This window comes from Gouania willdenowi, chromosome 4 (assembly GCF_900634775.1).
Source record: "Gouania willdenowi chromosome 4, fGouWil2.1, whole genome shotgun sequence".
Classification (NCBI taxonomy): domain Eukaryota; kingdom Metazoa; phylum Chordata; class Actinopteri; order Blenniiformes; family Gobiesocidae; genus Gouania; species Gouania willdenowi.
In genome coordinates, this window is record NC_041047.1 from 25,756,493 (window position 1) to 25,767,027 (window position 10,535).

At 39.6% G+C, this 10,535-nt stretch overlaps 1 pseudogene; it reads right to left on the reverse strand.

Annotated features, from left to right (window-relative positions):
- Positions 1-9: 9 nt before the first annotated feature.
- LOC114461730 (semaphorin-4E-like) lies at positions 10-6,614 on the reverse strand (annotated as a pseudogene).
- Between the last annotated feature and the right edge of the window lie 3,921 nt (positions 6,615-10,535).

Consider the following 10,535-nt stretch of genomic DNA (forward strand, 5'->3'; position numbering starts at 1 on the left):
CTTCTCCCCTCCTCGTTCTTCAATGTCTCTCAACATTTTGTAAAAAAAAAAAAAAAAAAATTTTTATAAAAGGTCATCTTCCTTTTTATCGCACCAACATTGCACAGCAAAACAAACTTAATTTTCATTAAAGTTATGGACAAAATTGCCGTAACAATTTGATGTCGGGAGTGAGGCAGAAGCCTTCTTTTGTCCAAATAGACCGAATGGACGCTTTCCAGCTCCCGAATAGAAAATGTAATATATATATTTTATCAGTAGGAGCACCCCGTTGTCTCTCCCGTGCGGTTCTAGCATAGCTGGCGGTCATGTAGCGTGACCGGAGAGTTTCCGAGTCTGCAATACAGATAGATAACCGCCCGAATCAATCAAACCATCGTGGGAATCAAACTGAGCTCTGTTGTTCCCATAAGTAGCAGGCGGAGTTGGGCATCTCTGCGGTCTCAAGTGAGCTAAATAAGGAAACTAAACAAAAATGAGAAAGGATAAATACAAAAAAAGGGGGAAATGGGATTTTTTGTTTTGTTTTTATTTATGCATTTGAAAGATTCCGTCAAAAAATTTTGTTTCTAGTCTTTAAGCATGACAAGCTTTCTCACAGCTCTGCTGCTGTTCTCAAAAAAAATGGGGAGGGCTCTTAAAGGGAAACACACATGCTCATGTTGTGAGCTTATGACATACAATCGATCTTTGTTTAAGATGACATGCGGGACGCCCGTTACTGATGATTTAAGTTGTGATAATACATGAACGCTTCTGTATTTTCTACATTAACCTTTATTTTAGTTTTTTTCTTTCTTCAATTCCCGGGCCCCTATACCCTCCCTCCCCTGCTTCTCTCTTTTCCTCTCAGGTGTCCAAATGAGCGAGACCGTTGCGTCACGAATCAACCCAACGATCAACAGACTCCACGCCAACTGACATGGAAAGCAATTGAATGGGATTCCACAAGGCTGAGGCAAAGATGTCATCTTCCTTTTTACCATAATCAAATTGCACGACAAATATAAGATAGAAGGGAACAAAAGAGTACCACCAATGAGACACAGAGAAGAGCCAAAACAGCCACAGCGACTGTGAGGCCAATGACCGTGCCGGAATTACTTTGGGTAGTGCGGAGCAGTAAACGGTAGGCTGCCATTGTCCGATTATATTCTCTTCCTTTCACCTGCTCTACTGAGTCACAGATATACAAGCCAGCGTCTGATTCAGAGGCACGGAGGATGAGGAGGCCTCGAAAGTACTCGACCAGAGAAACGCCAGCGAGCCTCCACCAAGTTGGAGTGAAGTTGGCAAGGCAGCTGAATGCTGTTGTCCGGATCGAGGGTGACGTCAACAGCTGCTACTGGGTCTAACAAACACACAAGAAAAAAGTTGAGACACAATCAGGATTAAACTAATGTGCTGGATTTAGCCACAAAGTGAAAACTACTGTACCTGACAGAGGACAGAATGCCACATCAGCATCCTGCAGACTCTGAAATGCAACGTTTGAAGATGGTGAAAGACTGCGGACAGACAAACACTGGCTGCTGTAATTTTCCCAGGCACAGTAAGGATCCCTGGCCAGGATGCAGTCCTCACAAGTCTTATGACGGCTGCAGTTACTGACCGCCACTTGGACTGCACCAAACTCTGATCCAGCATACAGCTGACCCTGGGATTACACACAAAGGTATCACACAAAACAAACAAATATGAGGCAAGTATTGATCAGGACATTTAAACAGATAACTGCTCACATTCAATCCACAAAATATGAATTAGCAAAAAAAGGAAGAAAAGAAAAGCTAAATAAGAGATACACAATACAGAGCAGGTAGGCTACAAAGAGACCAGTGAGATTCATTGTCTTCTTTTTGAACAGCATGTTAAGTTGATGTTTTGTTTATTCAGACAAGGTTTTTCAGAAAATGTTAGTCTCCCGACATGTTTCTACTGTCAACTGCCAGTCTTAATCAGATGAGTTCTGCTGATTGCCTTTGATGGTCCCTTTGAAATTTCTTTTGACTTCCATGTAATAGTTCCAGCAAGATTAATTTTTTCTTCATTTTGAACAGCATGTTAAAAATGAAAAATGAAAAAAAAAAGGTTTTTCAGGAAATTTTAATCTGCCGACATGTTTCGACTGTATAATTTGATATAAATCATGAGTCCAGGAATAAGTCTAAATATATCCTTTCATGTGTTTACCAGTTCCAATGAACATGACGCTGTATTTTTTCCCATCCAAAGCAGACACACTGTCCACCACAATTTGAGTCAGCAAAGCTCCTTTCTTGACCAACAGTGGCCCTCCAGTCAGTGGGCGAACAGCCTCGTGCATCAGTGAATAGTCCCTGATGAACTGGAGAGTTTTGTCTGGAAGTTCCAGCGAGTGACTGATCCCCATTTTACGAGCTGCATTATTGATGCACTGAAAACGAACAACAACCACGGTTAAGAATGTTGTCTTTTGATGTTTTTCACTTCCCATGAAGGTCTTAAACTTACCGCTCCCGGTCGGGGAACTGGTACCTCACCAGTGTACATCACCCACTTGACATGGGACATCTCAACAGCAACAGGTGTCTTAAACTTCCCCTCATTGAAAATGTCTCGAATAGTTGACACACGATATGCACATACTGCAGATACCTGAGAGAGGCTCCTAAAACACACATCACACATTTATTGAAATATCAGGCAAAGGTTTGCTCATCCATTCATAAGTCATCAGGTTAAAAAAAATTGAAGACCAACATTTAATAAAAGAATAGCACATTTATTTTCAAGATGAAAATTATCACAAACACCTCTTTAAAGGGTACCTGTAGTGGAAATGTATACAACAAAAAATGTGCATAATGTATTACCAATAAACAACATATGTGTACCTTTTTATTAAAAAAAAAAAAAAAAAAAGATTAAATGGACTTTTTAGAATAATTTTATACGTTGGGACATAAACTGTGGATAGCTGCCATTTTGGTCAGGATATGACACACTATTGTAGATTAGGCGCGGTCTGTCGCTTTAAAGAAATGGTGCATTGTGGGAGGTAGAGGTGTAACAGGTCTGTTTACATAGTGGGAAGTGTCGTTTTTGTTATGGTTTCACTACTTCAGTGGACCAGCATCTGATGGTGTTCCCCTTGTCAACAAAAGGACCAAAATGTGTCTCCTTTGTTAACCTGCCATCCCCTCTCTGTCGGGACAGAGCAGGGGTGCTTAGTTGAGTATGTTCTGCCTGAGTCACTGATCTTTTACAAAGTAAAATAAACTAGTAAGTGAATTTGTGATTTGCCTCATCTTCTGCAGGTACCCTTTAATATCCCTAACAGAACAGGACAGTATACTGCACAGTAGTCAGACAACGCCCTCCCTGAGCCACAAAGATGAATTATATAATTGAAATAAACACTCACGACTGTGGAGTGAAGACAGCATAGAATACACTTTTTGCCCAATCATTGTGCTTTAGCAGGAAGACATCCTGGACAATGGGGGGCAGACTGGGTTCAGGGAGGGAACAGTCCAGACGAGCTTTCAGGAACGACGTCCATTTCCTTTGGAGTGTCCGCTGACCACCCATATCCCCCTAAACACAGACAGAGCACACAGTGATGTTAGAGAGAGATGAGAAAGTCAAAGATCTGTGCTCTTTGGCTTGAATTTAAAATTTCTTATACATGCCTTGCAAACACGCGCCACGCGTGACACAGTTACTTTGCGGTAGGAGTCGTATTCCATGGCGTTTTCACTGAAGAACAAGTACACCTTATCATCATCGCCTTCAGGACTATTGAAACTCTCACCCACAAAGTCCATGTAGACAAAGTTTGGCCCTGAAATCACACAATGTTCAAGAAACTTTAGGAGCCGGCAAGAGATAAAGGACTTCTATTGGAGGTACATAAAGAACATTGTGTATGAAGCAGTAAACTTAGAGATGTTTAGATGTACAGTTGCATCACTCATCACTAAGCCAGGAGCTTTTAAACTCAGTGCGAAGAGTCAAGTTTGAGCTGCGCAGAACCACAGGCTCTGAGCCCAAGAAGTTGATATAAGTGGCAGAATACAGGTCATTTCCTGTTGGACAGGAACACAGAAGTGAAAACAAATTCCTGGTAATCCATCACTCACGCTAGGATGGAACAAGATCACATTTATAAGCCTTAAAATGGACAAAGTTCAAAGAACAAATTAGGAAGCACCTACAAAATGGATATTTAAGCTTTCTGCTCAAACTTTGTAAAGACTCGGAAAGGGAGAAATACGTCCATATAAATCATTTATAAAAGGAAAACATACAGTTAGGCCCATACATTTTTGGACAGAGACATTTTTTTTAATTTTGTTTCTGCACAGTACTAAAATGAAATTCAAAGTAACAATTCAGACGCAGTTGAAGAGCAGCCTTTCAGCTTTAATTCAGTGGTTTGAATGAAAGATTGCATAAAAATCTGAGGAACTAAATCATTTTTTAAACACAAACCCTTTTTTCAGGAGCTCAAAAGTAATTGGACAAACTAACTGCTCTATTTTCCCATGTGCGTAAGTCCAAAAAGCAGCGCAGCTGCGCTGTTTTTTGCTGTGTGCTATTCTCCCCCTGTACTTAAGTCAGTCACTGTGTGCCTTCTCTCTGTGTGGAGCAGCCCTGAAATGTGGGTGTTCCAATTGAAATCTGGCTTTAAGCGTATTCTCCATTTTCCTCTACGCGCTTCTAACCCTGGAATAAGTGCAGCGCCCCAATAAAGTAAAACATTATATTACACTAGAAATATGGACTTAGTTCCATTTGAAGCCACACGGACTCGTGCTTCGCACAGCAGCAGCTGTGATCACTCAGCTGCTGCTACGTGATTAATTAAAACTCAGACAGACGCAGACTTCTGTCCACATTGGTCACAGTGATTCAACTATTTCCATACTATGTCTAACTTAAAGTCAGTCTGATCCACTACAGAGTGAAACGAGCTGTCATAAGCAGATGAGGATGGAACACAAACTGTTCCCGCACATACTTTAATGAGGCTCAGCTCAGGGCGCTTTAAACAATTGATATTAAAAACTGCGTATTATGGAACCCAATAGTTGTGTTTCACTGCAAACATCCCTCTGTATTAAAGCAGGACGCTCTGCGGTCGGGTTATTTCCTCATATCTCCAGCGCATCTAACTTGGTCACGCTTTACAGCGATGATGATGATGATGATGATGGTGATGATGATCAAGGAAAAAGATTTTAACTGTGACTCAGTCACACTGCAATAATCTGATCATCAATGATCTGATCAAATCAACTGTTACATTGTTTATCATTGAAGGCATTTCAAATTAAAAGTGAACTTATTCATTTTCACAGATTTCAATGACATCTACAAGCGTTGGGAAAACTCCAGGTTCCGTGATTTCTAGACAGCCCAAAAAAAAATGACATCATCGCCTCCTTTCCTTCAGCCCGTCTTCATTCACACATACGCGCTTTTGGTCTGTAAGCAGCCTGGACTGGAGAATACACATAGGAGAGAAGCGCGTAACTGCAGGCGTGCAAAAAAGTGTTAAAGTCCTAACGGGAGAACAGAGCCCTAAATAACTGAAGATGAAATGTTCTTTTCTAATACTTGGTTGAAAATCCTTTGTTGCCAATGACTCCCTGAAGTCTTGAACTCATGGACATCACCAGATGCTGGGTTTACTCCTTTTTAATGCTCTGCCTGGCCTTTACTGTAGCAGCTTTCATTTGATGTTTGTTTGCAGGCCTTTCTTTCTAAAGTTTAAACTTTAACAGGGGAAATGGATGCTCAATTGGGTTGAGTTTAGGTGACTGACTTGGCCACTCAAGAATATTCCACTTTTTTATTTCAATAAAGTCCTGGGTTGCTTTGCCTGTATGTTTTGGGTCATTGTCCATCTGTTTTATGAAACGTCGTCCAATCAATTTGGCTGCATTTGGCAGGATTTGAGCAGACAGTATGTCCCTGAACACCTCAGAATTCGTCCGACTGGTTCTGTCCTGTGTTACATCATCAATAAACACTAGTGACCCAGTGCCACTATCAACCATGCATGCCCAAGCCATCACACTGCCTCCGCTATGTTTCACAGACGATGTGGTATGTTTTGGATCATGAGCTGTACAATGCCTTCTCCATACTTTTTTGTTGCCATCATTCTGGTAGAAGTTGATCTTAGTTTCATCTGTCCAAAGAATGTTGTTCCAGAATTGTGCTGACTCAGCAAAGTCCATACAAGCCTTTCTATTCTTGAGGCTTACGAGTGGCTTGCACTGTGCAGTGAACCCTCTGTATTTACTCTCATGCAGTCGTCTCTTTATGGTAGACTTGGACAGTGACACGCCTAGCTCCTGGAGAGTGTTTCTAACTTGGTTGGCTGTTGTGAAGGGGTTTCTCTTCACCATGGAAATGATTCTGCGATCATCCACCACTGTTGTCTTCCGTGGAAATCCCGGTCTTTTTGTGTTGCCAAGTTCACCAGTGCTTTCTTTCTTTTTCAGGATGTACCAAACTGTAGATTTTGCCACTCCTAATATTACAGCAATTTCACGTATTTTTCTGTTTTTAAGCTTAAGGATGGCTTGTTTCACCTCCATGGAGAGCGCCTTTGACCGCATGTCCAGTCCATCACAGGGCAACACACAGCCACACAGACAACCACTCACACTCACATTCACTCCGACGGGCAATCTAGACAATCCAATAAACCTAACAGTCATGTTTTTGGATTGTGGGAGGAAGCTGGAGTACCTTTATTCAGGAATTTAGCTGATTGAATACATTTACAATATAGAAAACAAGCAGTATTTACTAAGTTGATTTAAAAATGTCCCTGAATTAGTCATTACAGTGTACAATATTACAAGAAACTCACTTTGGTCACAAATGTTGCTCACTTAGGACATCTGCTGGGCAATCTTTACTAGGTGTTTTAAGGATATTAGACCTACTGTTGTGGTTTCCTGTAGATTCTGTGCATAAATCACATCTATTTACACATCTAAATACACATATAATTGCAGTTCCCGGCTACTGTGCATAAGTGTAGTGATGTGATTGTGCACTAATGTCTTCAAGAATACGGAAAAAGATGTTTTTGATCCCAAATACCAGTTTTAGATATAACCACTCTGTAAGAATGGCCTAGTGGGTAGGCTCAAAAAGTAGTCCAAGGTTCCCAAAAATGCAGTAAAAGTGTAATTATTTACAGTGGTAAAAGTGCAGCAGTATTTACAATGCAGGCCTGAAAAAAAATAGAAAACATCCAACTTGCAAAAAGAGGGGAAAAAGTGGAAACAAATAAAGATTGAGCTCTACACAAACTCTGTTGCAGCTCTGTACAAACTTTGTTATACCACCTGACAGCTCTGACTCCAAACACCAACTCCCCCACTAGGCCTCCAGCCACCTCTTATATAGTACTGAGGGGGAGGTACCAAAGCACATGATCTGAGGGGAAATCAATTAACTCATCTCAGACAAATTAATGACCAAAAATGCATTTAACATTTACCAAACAATTGTATATTAACTTTAGCAATGTTAAGAGGTGAGCAAATTTTGACATCTACTTGAAAAATAGTTATTTGTATTTGCTAAGAAACACCCCTCCAACTCTATTACATGTGGTACCTTCCAAGAAGCACACCACTATATAAACCAACCACAGGCTTCTATTGTGTTTGCCACTTCCAGTTTTAACAAACCAAGGACATGGAGCAATGGGTGAGAAACAATTTTACTACTAATAATGCATTTGTTTTTACATTAAAACCTTACAAACAGTTTAGAAGGCACGGGGTAGCCCCGTGACACACTCACTCCTTCCCTCTGTTCACGGCCACCACCATTATACTTAAGCTGGGTGCTGTGTCACCCGCTTTAATTTCTCCACAACTATAACATCACATTTCACTCACTGTAAAACAGTCGACTCTTCCATACCCCTTCCATTCTCCTACCCTAACTCCATCTTCCCTGTTCCCTTCCCCCTCGTCTAGGTGAAACTCTGCCCTCTCCGTTATTATTCTCCCTTCAATAAAGTTTTTCTTACCCTTTCTTAGGGAATGTAATAAAATAAATTCATTTATTTAATTGCAATAACAAAACATGTATTGCTGTTGTAAAACGATTACACTTCATGTAGTGTTGAATTTCAACAGCATGTGCAGACAAGGTAGAAAAAAAAAAGGAAAAAGATGTTTTACATGGTAAACACGGATTTCAGTTCAATAAAGATAAGAACAATTGATTTTGAGTGTTATAAGACAAACTAACATCAACTACTGCACAAAACAAGACATAAAAACACTTTTAAATGATGCTACACAACCGTAGAACAGTAAAAACTCACACTGTGACAAATACAACAAATACTCACTGGCAACCTCTGCTGGTTTAAATGTACTGTTAGATTTAGAGATAGTAACTTTAGTGTAGATCCTATAGTGTGTGAGCAGACTTTGTCTCTGATGTCCTCATAGGTCTAGACCAGAGATGGGCAACTTCTATCAGGGCGGCCGAGGTCCACGAAAAGGTCACAGTATCAACATTCATGTTAGCATTTAGAATAAAGATCTGAGCATTAATACAGGAAAGAACAAAGGGTTTTCTCTGTGTAATCATTTTTGGTGTGGGGTTTCTTGGTGCTTTTTTAGTTGTTAGACATTTCATGTGTTTTTTAATTCATTTTGTCTATTTTCTTGTCAATATGGAAAATGTGTGTTTTTATGAGTCATTATGTGTTTTTTTGTAATACTATTTGTGTTATTATTGCCATTTTGTGTATTTTTCTGTTATTTGGTGCAATTTCATTGGCATTTTGTGTGTATTTGAAGTCCTTTGTATATGTTATTGTTTTTATAGTCTTTTTGTGTACTTTTGTTGACATTTTGCTGTTGTTTTGGGCTTCATAAAACTTCCAACTTCATGAATTACAATTTTGTTTAGGGGGCCGCACAAAAATAGACCGAGGGCCGCATGTGGCCCCTGGGCCGCATGTGGCCCCTGGGCCGCTAGTTGCCGATATCTTGTTTAGAGAGTGACCGTGTGCGTTCTTTAAAGTGTGAGCTTTACCACAGGCTTTATGCTGTGTTCCAGACACTGGCATCTGCAGAGCGATGCTTTTCCAAACTCAAACTGATGTATAGACTTACTTGAGGTCATCCATGGTGGAGTTTCTATAAGAAACAGAAACAACAAAGTAGAAAGGAACATTCGCTACTGATGTCATAAATGACTTGCTTCAAGAAAAGCAAGAAAACATGAACTGTAAGAGGAAGTTGTACAACTATTTAACAGTTGTAGTTAAGATGTTTAAATAGTTTCAGGGACATTTTGCATTGTTTGAACAAGACATTTCATATTTTTGTATACACGTTTATTTTTAATTAATTATTAAGCGTTACATTTAACTCTTGAATGGTCTTTTTGTAGTTTATCTACCCCCTCCTAACACCCATTGAGAGCTGGAGATAGGCACTAGCAGACCCCCGCGACCCTGAAAAAAGGAGCAAGTGCGTCAGAAAATGGATGGATGGATGGTTTGTTTATCTGAAGTCTATGTTCAGTTATTAAAATTCTTATTTTGTGAAGGTGTACAAGCATGTCGTTTCATGCATTTTATACTGTCATGATAAAAAGTATACAATTTTTCACAAGGAATATTCAACTTCGTTACATTTTATGTCCAGAAAGGACATAAAATGTCTTTATTTGAAGGTGTAGTGGATGATTTTCCAGAAGTTTAGAAAAAAAAATGCCCTCTGCACATGCAACACACTATCTGCTTCCAAGAGGGAACGCCTACGTGCGAGAGCGTGCACGAGCCCAGTTTTTTTTCGTGCAAAGCTCTGTTTACAAGTTTGAGTCGACATCACTGATGCAAGCTTACCTTCCAAAAGAAGATTTGCACTTTTCCCACTATGTCAGACTCACCAGTGAGTGAAAATCCATTTAGCACGTACAACGTCCTTCCGTAAACATATCACCAGAATGATTGACAACTAAAAGAACCAATAGTTAAGATGATCCACCTGGAATTTGAAGCCAAAAAAAATCATTGACCACAATACCTTTAAGTATGATCTGATAAAATTTTTTTTTTTTTTTTGACAGTCTGCACTTTTGAAATTTCCAGTTTGCAATCTGGAAATAGAAGATACTTGATGGTAAACTGCATTGACTGTCACTTTTAATCTTAAGGTATATATTAATACAAGACCACATCTCAAACAAAAACAAAAAGAAAGACTATAATGTAGTTTATATTGGATGTGAGAGAATAAAAACTTGGGCCGACACTGGTCATTAGTACAAATGGAACAGGTAAAGATGGAATGGTTAGCTTGAATGTTGCTTACTGGATTTAAAATTTAGGGATGTCCCGATACAACTTTTTCACTGGCGATATGAAACCAATATTGATCCGATACGATATCAGCACAAATCATACATATTTTATTTACTTATTTTGTAGTGTGGAATGTTGGAAAAGGGTTGATTAAGTGATGTTACTCAAACAGAATAGTCAGAAACAG